Here is an 11,152-nt window from a genome sequence, read left to right on the forward strand (position 1 = left end):
ATATGCTCAATCTGTTAAATTCAAAGTAGCTGACCAGTGGCTTGGTTCCTACCAGTTCTGGCAAATAGCAAATTGGATCCTGAACAGAAGCGTGTGTTCTATCCCAACCATTATCAATGGACCAGAGGTCATCTCATCAGCATCCGACAAGGCCAAACTATTTGCAAAGAACTTTGCAGCTAATTCTACCCTATGCGACGAAGGCCATCAACTCACCATATTTCCTCCTACAACACACAACACGCTAGGTAACATACAAATATTTGTGCGTGAGGTCGCCAAGCCAATCAAGAACCTTGATTCCAGTAAAGCAACTGGCCTTGACGATATTCCAATTATAGTGTTAAAAAAGCTACAACCAGAACTTGCTCCCATACTTACCAAACTGTTTAAGCATTGCCTTAAGGAGAAGTGCTTTTCAACACCCTGGAAAATCTCATGAGTATGCCCTGTATTTAAGAATTCAGGTGAAAAGTCATCTCCCTCTCAGTACAGACCAATAAGTCTCCTGTGTGTCATGAGTAAGTTGCTGGAATCCATATTAAATAGAGAAGTAGGTAACCACCTCAGCAGAAATAACCTTCTTAGTGAAGTGTAACAACTTCATACTCAGCAATCGCCTCTATCACCGCTTTAATATCGCTACGTCGCGCAGCGAACACGGTGACGTCATCAGCGTACGTGGACACCCAGGCAAATTTGCCGCCAGGCAGAGCTATACCACGCAGGACTGGTCTCGCCGCCTCGTCCCTTAATTTGCAAAGGAAGGGTTCCAACGCCAGGACATACAACAGAGGCAACAGCGGTCAACCCTGCCGCACCGACCGGGAGACCCCAAAGGGCTCCGACAACCTACCATTTACCTGCATCACTACCGCGGGATCACGATACAGGGCGGAGATCCACTTGCGGAAGTCCGGACCAAAGCCGGCGGTTTCCACAACAGCCCTCAGGAACCCATGGTCCACCCTGTCGAATGCCTTGGACTGATCTAAATTGATCAGCGCGGCTTCAGTGTCGTCTTCTAACCCCTCTAAGATCGTGCGAATCAAGTGCAGATTGTTCTGAATTGATCGACCCTTCACAGCGTAGTTCTGATCCGGTTCGACCAAGTCACCGATAACAACCTGCAGTCGGTTCGCAAGAACGCAAGCCAAAATCTTGAAATCTGCGTTAAGCAAAGTAATGGGCCTATAATCATCTAGATTCCCTCCTCCATGTTGGTCCCCCTTCTTCAGAAGCGTGACCACTCCTTTGGTTACCTGCCTCAGGATCGAATCCTGGGCAAACCAGTGGTTAAACACGCCTGTCAGAAGGGGCACAAACATGGGCGACAGCCTCAAGAACAATTCGTAGGGCAAACAATCAAGCCCTGGAGATTTGTTGTGGCCAACCTGCTTCAACGCAGTAATAACCATCCCCTCACAGCTAGCCACTCGGGCCGCAGTAAGGCGGGGCGAGCCAGCTAAATAGCTGCCAAACTCCTGGCCGCGGAGTCTGGGTAGTTGGGTGAAGTGATCCTCCAAATGTTGCCGAAACCCATTGCAGATCTCCCGTGCCGACACGAGAGAGCGCCCTTCCAGGTTTTTCACCTCCCAAATGTACCCATCCGAGCCGCGTCTTAGAGCGGCCTTATGCTCAACAGCGTCAACATTCACGGCTTCATTGGAGACTCTGTTTAACCTTGCCCTAACTACTTGACCTTCATATCGCTCGCTAGCCAAGCGATTGAGGTCCCCCTTAACTAGAGCTAGATCTAGGGAATCCCCCCCTGCCACCGCCCGGGTCAGTCTATCCTCTAGGTGCCTTTTGGTCCGAGCCCTAATTAGCGCGAGGCATTGGCTGTATTGGACACAAAAGTGCCTAATGGTGACCTTAAGCTTAACCCACCAGCTACTCCCACTAACCGCCCCCATTAACTCCCTCTGAATTAGTGTTGTCAGCTGCTCCCGAAAGTCGTTCGACTCCAACAAGGAGACGTTCATCTTCCAGTAGCCTGCCAACCTAGGCCTATTACCTAATTTCAAATGGGCCAACACAAGTTTGCGGTCCGAATGACCTAGCCAGTGGAACGTGGGACAAGATAGGAAATCTACGTCGCCCCTTCTAATTAACATCCGGTCCAAGTATGTACTCGGACCGGCGGCCGAACTAGATTGCCACGTCCACATCTCCCTCCCTGGGTGATCCAGACGGAACCTGTCGACCAGATCGCACAAGGCCATCAAGCCAGACAGGGTGTTGTCACACCTTTCCAACCCACTAGCTCCCCCGACCTTATCTATCTTGGGGTCCAGGATGGCATTCCAGTCCCCCATTAGCACTACCCGCTCCGGACCCGAAGAGAGAAACACCTCCACCCGCTGAAAAAAGGAAACCCTCTCGCTTTGGATGTTAGGCGCATAAACTGCCATGATCCGGAATGCGCCGCTTTTAATGGCAACATCGACCACGACCAGCCTCCCATGAGCGTCCGCGTGAAAAAGTGTAACCGTCGCAGCCAGGGTGCGACTCACTAGTACAGAAACCACCCGGCTATGGAGGCTGCCATATGCTGAGTAATCAAAATCGTCCACCAGCACATCACAGTCCCCATCCCCAACAAAGTGGGTCTCTTGTAGGGCAGCTACGTCTACCTCAAGGGCCACGAGATCCCTCAGCACGCGAGCAGCCTTGCTTCGAGATCTCATGCCCCTTGCATTTAAACTAGCTAGGTTCAAGGCCCTACTTCCCTAACTAATAATATTCTGCTACTAAGGGTCTGAAGTCCTCGGGAGATAGTACGTCAAAGGCCTTACCAAGACTGCCCGTGAGCAGGTCGGACGTAAACCGTCCGTCTCGAGCCAGGCCCCCCACGTCCAAGGGGAACGTAATCTTTAATGCCCTATAAAAGGAGGGATGAACATAAATAGGGACCCTTCATTCACAGCGCTTTGCTATCTGCAGTAGTGATGGGTGCTCCCCGTCCACAATCTTCAGCCCGGAGAAGGCTGTCTTTCTGGCTTCTAGCATCCGCCACAGGGCCTTTGCTCTCCCTCCCCTATTTGGACGCACAAACGTGATCACCTGAGGAGCATCAGAAAAGTTCCGGGGATCAGTGACCTCCTTCTCGTCCACCTTTGAGAGGCTTTCGAGGGTTTTTTGATGTTTCCTCTGGCGTCCATTGAGGTTGCTGGTCGTCTCTTCTATACTAACTTCACAGATGTGCTCCCCGGGCCAGAATGGAAATTTTCTGGATTTCTCCTTTCTGGGGGCCGCTTCTTTCTGGTCTCGTCTCTTCTCTATCTTCTCTGATGGAGTCGTTGTTTCTGTTTGTGTCTCCATAACAGTGATGGGAGCTTCACTTTGCTCCACTGCAGTGTTGAAAAGGGAAGGGGTGGGCTGAGCTTCCTCCTGGGGGACCTGTGGCGAGTGCTCAGTATCTTCGTCCTTGTTTTTCCTTTCTCTCTTTACTTCTTTCTTTCTCTTATCTTTGCCCTCTTCATCCTCAGACTCAGAGGAACTTGTCATAATTTTTCTTTTGGCCGACACCGTTGCACTTCTTGGTGTTGTTTGAGGAGCTGTCTCTGCTGATTTTTTGGGTTTTTTTGAAACCACTTTTACTCCAGGTGCCGGCCTCGCTCTTCTCTACCTCCGTCTTTTTCCCTTCCTTCTCTGCTGGCCTTGCAACCACCTTCTCTTTCTCTGCCTCTGCTGCTTTTCTCTTGGGACAGAAGCGGGACACATGCCCCGGTTTCTGGCAGTGCCAGCAGTGCGGTCTCCGACCTTCCACTATGACCAGCATATGTCAGCCCTCGCATGTCAACTGGGCGGGGATGTTGCCAAACTCTTTCCTAGTTACTCTCATCTCGACCTTGACATCCCCTGTTTTTATGCCCCTGGGGCTCATCACCGGCTGCACCATCTCCACCTCCCCAAACTGGGACATTGTCGCTCCCAGCTGATCCTCCGATACGAAACACGGTACTCCCATAATCGTCACGAACACGACGCTTCGACATGTATTCCGGTCGTAGACGATAATTTTTCCACGTGAGGTCCCCTTTTGCAATTCTTATCGCCTCCTCTTTCGTTGGCAAAAGGAGATCCCACGTGGCATGGAAACGCCAGACTATATATTGTGCGGGGATCTTCAATTCCCCCAGGATTTCGAGCATTTTCTCTTTGGGGATTCCAGTCAGCCCCTTGCCTTTCACTTCAAACGTCACGAGGGAGACTGTTCACTCTTGTAATGTTTCCAAGATCCCTGGGACCACTTTCATTTCGGTCCCCTCCACATATTGCTGGTATTTCTGTATATAGAGGTCCTTATAATACTGTGGGGTCTTTTTTTCCCTCGGACCCCATGCTTCCGCTATCGGAGCTGTTTCCTTCTGAGCACCACTCTAAGTTGGTGCTGTAGCAACTTGCCTCTGTGCAGCCGGGATCGGAGAATCGTCCATCGAGAGGGCTGGCCATTCCTCCGCACCGACTGGCACTGGTGCTTTATCCTTTGGCCCTACTATCCCCGGAGAGCACCCATCAACCACAATCACCTCCAAAGACTTTGTTTTCCTCAGCCCTTCTGCTGTGGACTTCTGGGGGCTGTTCTTTTCGGATTGCGTCTGTGTGGGCGTTGCTGAATTATCGCCTATTGCCCACCAGCGTTTCACCGGCCGTCTTCTCTTTTTCTTCTCGTAAGGGACTTCACCGCCTGGAGTCTCTATAACGAACCTCTTCCATGCTTCGACGACCTGTTCTCTGGAGGTAGCCACCACTGTGTTTGGCGTCATCCAGGACCTCCCGGTCCCTTGAGACAGCATCGTAGAAGGCCCCTCTGCTGTTGCTGGTTGCACTAGCGCAATCCCCGAGCCTGCACTGGGGGTGTCAACCACTCGTGGGCTGCCCGTCTCTGCTGCACTCGTACCCATCGAACTGGGGGTGACGAACCCCGGCATCACGCTCGTTCCGACCAAATTGGGGGCGGCGAACCCCGGCATCATGCTTGTTCCGACCGAATTGGGGGCGGCGACCCCTGGAACCGACCACGAACCGTCACACGAACCGTCACTGGGGGTGGCAACCCCCGAAGCCCTTCTTGATCTGGAAGTGCCTTTTGGGATGGCACCCCCCGAACCCTTCCCTCGCATTTCTACACCAGGGGCGTCCCCATGGTGAAAGAGGCAGAGGCCTGCCCCCCCTAGTTGTTGGCCCAGTGCCCTTCCCCGACCTGCCGATTTGGAAACTAAGGGGACCTTCGCCTAAAAAGGCACGTCGGTTTCCCTTAGCCCTGCCAGCTGCTTAATTCGGGTCCAGACACTGGACTACCTGAAAAAAAGAAAGAAACAACAAAAACAATTAGTAATTTGCCCGAGGGCAATAACAAAAACAATCAGAAAAAACAAGCAAGACTTTACTGGTCCAAATCCCCAAGAAGGGGCTGGTCCTTGTGAAGTCAAGCGCAAAAAAACAACTCGGACTCTTTGAGCGTGGACCGCAGAATAGACTTTGGTCTTGGCCGGCAGAGACCGAGCGTTGTCGTCACTAACGAGTAGGGAACAGCGAACTGATTGAATCCGAAATTCGACGATTTTTATTCTAATTTTGAAACGTTTTCATTGGTTGTTTAGCCCAGCCGTTGGTTTAAAAATGATTGGCGAATCCATTCGTCTCATACTCCCATCAGAAGTTCATTGTGATGGGATGTGTCTCCTAGCGGCTTCGGCTGCAGGGAGACAGACTAGTACAAGTCAAGGATTCGTCACTTGACACTCAGCCCAACAGGTGAGGGGCCGGACACCGGCCCAGCACCTGTTGGACTGAGGTATGCCGCCTGGGTAATACCTAGGAGGTCCACCCTCCCAGGCCTTGCCACTGGGCTTTCCGGTGGGGCAAGTTTATTGCTTGCTGCCTGAGGCGCCCTGACCGGGGAATGCCAACGGGGTTACTCAGGCAATTTTTAAAATTGCAGGAGTGCCCTTCCTTTAGGGGAGCCTGCGAGGTTCCCACTTTCCGGCCTTGTGCCACATATTGCTGATGTGGCTAGCAATTAAATATATACCCCCATTAGGAGTCAAAAACATTTTACAATATGTAAAACATAATTTTATAAAATCAACAGTAGGTTATCTAGAGTGCAATGTAGACTACAATGTACTGTGAGAGGCATGTGAAGTTTCCTCCAGGTGCATCGCGGCGGGTCCCCAATTAGAACAGACAATCAATCAATTCGATTTCAATGACAATAAAAATATGGGAGTGTGAAACATTCGTTGATTATCATTGAATCCCAGGCAACGTCGGGTCACCCTGTTAGTATTTCCTTGATTTTAATTTTTTGGGGGTATTTTAAAGAGTTTCCAGAGAAGAATAATATGGGTAAACCTCGTGTCTGAAAATTCAAAGGTTTCAAATTTGCATCGGCGTTGATCAATAATTAGCCATCTATAATATAAATCTCACCTGTCTGTTTAAATGTATGTATGTATGTATGCATGTATGTATGTATGTCACGCAAAAACTTTCGACAGAAGCGATGGATTTTCACAAAATTGGTATCATTTTGAAAGACAACCCTTCGAACGGCCAATATCGAAAAATTGGTCAAAAACATTAATTCGTTCACCCTCGACTGGGCACTTTTCTAGAAGGAAGGGTTGCTTTTTTCACCGATATTTTCGAAAGTAATCACCTCTTTTCGATTGTCTAGCCTTAATTTAAACCTATGTCACTTCCGGTTTGGCGATGGACGCAACAGCTAACGCATCATATTTTTTTGTTTATTTTTTTACATTCTTTTCCTCCTTCACGGTATGGGTTCAAGCCTGCATGTCTACTACCACAGCAGCAAACTTCACTCTCAGTCTCCAGCGCTTTCAGCTCATTCCCGCAGCCTTTCCAGCCCTTGGTGCCTCCAGCTCACTTCTGCGCCTTTCAGCTCCTCCTACAGCTTTCCGGCAACCTCGCCTGCACTTCGCTCCTCGCCTGCAACCTCGCTCCCTACCGACCGTCCGTTCCTTAACACTGACCCTACGTTCTCAGTGTCGTCCGTTCCTTAACACTTGTAGGGGAATAAATAAGAGCACTGGATTACCGGTGTAGGGTAAGGAGTGAGGTCCCTTGAAAAGAGAAGAGGAGAGTCCGCACACATGAGGCACGGACGCAAAAAAGTTCTTCTCCTAAAAGACAATGTTGGACAGGCAGAATACAACTCTAGAATACAGTCCTCACTCCTCCCGTAAACCCCACTATTGAAGTGAGTAATCTTTTTACCTTAATGTTCTGAATTGCAGTGTTGTCATGTTTTCATGTTTGTTAATAAATTCTTGTCGTTTATACTTGTTGTACGTTTAGTAATTATTAAAGCTGGTCGGTAGTTTTGGGACTTGGAAGAACCTAAACCCGTACCAACACACTGATCCTGCGTTCTCAGTGTCGTCCGTTCCTTCCCTGACGTCCAGCCGATCGTTTCAGACCCAGCGAGCAACCCTAAACCACGCTACGTCTAGAGTACCTGTTCCAGCCCTTCATACCTTAGCCTCCGGTGACGTGCTACCTTATGGACAACCAGCATCCAGATCATACGATTTTTTTTTTTCGCTTCCTTTGCAAATAAAAGTCTTTAACAAAACAACCTGTGTCTGTCATTCTTCTTTGCCTTTTTGCTGTTTACTTTTTGCCCGTGTCTATCTTGTTAGTTGTTGGGTCGGTCCCCGGACGACCGGCCCCGCAACACTAGAAACGACAAACCTTTGTATCTGAAAATTCACCGAGGTTTTGTGATGAAGATTTTAGTTTATGATTGAAAAAAAAAACAAAAAAAAAAACAAAAAAAAAAAACAATGTAAACCATATAACAAACTGCCGTGTCACTTTCATTCGAATGGGTTCATGTAAAAAAAAAAAAAAAAAAAAAAATGGTTCAGACTGTAAAACAGTAAAAAAGTATGTTGTCAGCACAAAGAAGAAAAACAGAAGTTTTTCTATGAAAACGACTTTTTTTTTATTTTTATAAGGTAGTCACCTCTTATCAAAGCCCGAAGGTCACTCGAGGATAAGGGATAATGAGTGTACGGTGGTTGTTGAACAACAGCGTAGTTCAACAGTTCTACAGGCGGATAGTTCTAGGAAAGAAACTTAGTTCATGGAAAGCTATCATACAATAAACGAACCAGAAGACTAGAATAGTTATAAAAGTTAATGAGAAGACAGAGTTTCATTAATAATGTTGTATTATTCTACAAGTGAAATAAAAAAAAAAAATTATGCGGTACAAAAAGAACAAAAAATCAAAGCCAAAAAGGTCAGAATTTATCATGCAAAAATGCCACAGGACAGCTTTAATAAACAAGGTTAAAGGGGAAACATGTCTCCCTAAATTCAGCTCTTCTCATATGTAGCTAGTGAAGTTTGCACTCAAACAAGTTTCTGTGCGACTAGCCTGACGCAAGCACTCGTTATAGTATTAGCAAAAACAAATAAAAACATTTTAAGCCAATCAAATACATTTCTTTGAATTTTTAAAAGTTGCAGTTTTGCCGACAATGTTATAGTTTGGAGGAAAGCAAACCCATAGTAATGTGTTCCACGGATGGAAGTTCTTGAAAATAAATTATGTTCATAGAAATTCCACTTGGCGCTGAGCATACAGAGAAAGAAGAGAAAGTTTTTTACACTTGTGGTAATAAGGTGAGTTCTTGTTGTGAATGGCTTACAAGGAGGAACCAAAGATTGGAGCTCAGTCTAGCACCTTCGGTGAAAATAACGATAGAATAGAAAAACACTAGTAACATCTTCTCTGTAAGAAAAGGGTTGTAGAAAAGAAATCTTCATCCATTGTTCGTAAATTCTTCCCATTTACTTCATTTCCCCAGAAGAGCAGAGTTAGACACAGGGTTGGTGGGGAAAATCCAGCTCCCCCGAAAGGGAAACTCTGGATTAGAACAAAACTAAACATCGCCTCAATCTATAAGGATTTCTGCTTTACTGGCCAAGTATAGAAAAAGGTGTAGTGTAGTATCAAAACCCCAAAACTAGTTCCCGGATTGTTCTTATTTACTTGCCTCCCGCGAGGGCGAGGTTGGTCTTCAATGTGGGGAAAATCCAATTCCACAAAAAAAGGGGCACTTTGGATTGAAACCAAAATTTTAAAAGTGAACTCAAGCTAGAAGAATTTTTCCGAAAGGACAGAAAAGATTAAGTACAGTATCAGAACAATACTTTGCATTGTTTATTTGTTACAAAGTAATATATATATATATATATATATATATATATATATATATATATATATATATATATATATATATATATACATACATACATACATATAGGAGAGGATCCTATCTTTGAAACTCCATGGAATAAGGAACCTTTCACCTTTATTTCGTATTCTTTGTTTGGAATAAAATATTATAAATTCAATTCTACAATATATTGACGTTTTCTACTCTCTCTCTCTCTCTCACACACACACACACACACACACACACACACACATACATACACACACACATACATACACACACACATATGTATATATATATATATTTATATATACACATATATATACATACATATAAATATATATGAATGCATATATGAATATATATATATGAATGAATATATGAATATATATATATATATATATATACATATATATATATATATACGTATACATACATATACACATATATGCACACACATATATATATATATATATACATACCTATACATACGTGCATACATATATATATATATACATATATATATACATACATATATATACGTATATATGCATACACACACACACATATATATATATAAACACACACGCACGCACACACACACACACACACACATACACTGTAACAAATTATACGCAAAGTCATGTTTTTTTTTGGGGGGGGGGTAGATTTTGGTTTTAGTTTAAGTGGGAACGCTAACTCAATTACCATGATATTCACCAGAGTGAATTTAACGCAGTCATAGTGTCAAGTCTGTTAAGTTAGAACAAAAAAAATGCGGTTTTGTTATAACTATTTGAACCCTTGTTATAGTAATCGCTCAAAAATCGAAAATTAAACAAAATACTGGCAGAAGACTACATTTTTTACGGTTGGTGCCATTTATTGGATATGTTTTTTCTACCAGTATTTTGTTTAATTTTCGAATTTTGAGCGATTATCGGAGGTAAATGTCTATAACAAACCCATCATATTTTTCGTTCTAACTCAACAAACTTGACACTGTTTTTATTTCAAAGTAAATAAACGCTCTAAAATAAGTTATCGGTTAGGTAGAAGAGTAATTTATCTTGCCTTTGGTAACATTTTTTGTTCTATATTTACTCTTTAATACCCTTTGTGTTTTTTCTTGTTTTTTTTTGTTGTTGTTGTTTTTTAGGGAAGGGGCTGGGGTAGGAAGCAATTTTTTTTTTTAATTCCCGTAATTTCCTTGAAAAAGACTAAAGAAAACATTAAAACAGAAATTAATAACATACCTGTTGGTAGGATAAAACATTTTCTTATTACAGCGACGAACGGACTTTGAGGATTCAGTAGAGTTGGTATCTTCACTTGCCGTTGACAACCAGCTGATGTTTAAAGGAGAGAGTGTGGGGAGTGACCACTGGTTGCTATCCGGTGGTGAGAGGCGTGTATCACTTTATCACAGACACAATTTACAAGTTATCCGTCAGCTGGGAAGAGGGTCGGTCGAGTGGGAAGATCATAGCGATTTTCAAAAAGGGTGAAATTTTGTCTGAATTTAAGTTTAGGGTCCAAATTAACTAACGTGCGTAGGAATATTTACTTTTCATTTTTAAATACATCAAGTCACTTATAAGCACTGTCTGACAGTCTATCACGCTTAAGTTAAAAATAGCATTTTCCTTGGTCTGTCACGCTTAAGTTAGAAATAGTATTTTCTGTTGCTCTGTCATGCTTAGATAGAAACGATATTTTCGTTAGTCTATCATGCTTAAGTTAGAAATAGTATTTTCTGTTAGTCTGCCATACCTAAGATAAAAACGGTATTTTCGTTGGTCTATCTTGCTTAAGTCAGGAGCAGTCTTTTTTTTTTTTTTTTTTTTTGTCTATCATGCTTAAGTCTAAAACATTATTTTCGTTGGTTTATCATGCTTAAGTTAGAAACTGGGTTGTAGAGTCGGATG

At 44.4% G+C, this 11,152-nt stretch overlaps 1 protein-coding gene across 5 annotated transcripts in view; it reads right to left on the bottom strand.

Moving 5' to 3' along the window:
• LOC145303573 (WD repeat-containing protein 86-like) overlaps positions 1-10,773 on the bottom strand; it is a 179,527-nt gene extending 168,754 nt beyond the window's left edge. Inside the window, exon 1 of one of the 5 annotated variants that reach the window (XM_080145115.1) lies at positions 10,481-10,768. The gene's annotated coding sequence lies outside the window, so the exon portion shown is untranslated. Of the gene's footprint in view, positions 1-10,480 lie in introns of all 5 variants that reach the window. The other 4 variants (XM_080145113.1, XM_080145114.1, XM_080145117.1 and 1 more) reach the window with 4 other exon arrangements.
• Positions 10,774-11,152: the final 379 nt, after the last annotated feature.

The sequence above is a fragment of the Euprymna scolopes genome, chromosome 19, assembly GCF_053919585.1.
Source record: "Euprymna scolopes isolate OS-2025 chromosome 19, ASM5391958v1, whole genome shotgun sequence".
NCBI classification, from domain to species: Eukaryota; Metazoa; Mollusca; class Cephalopoda; order Sepiida; family Sepiolidae; genus Euprymna; species Euprymna scolopes.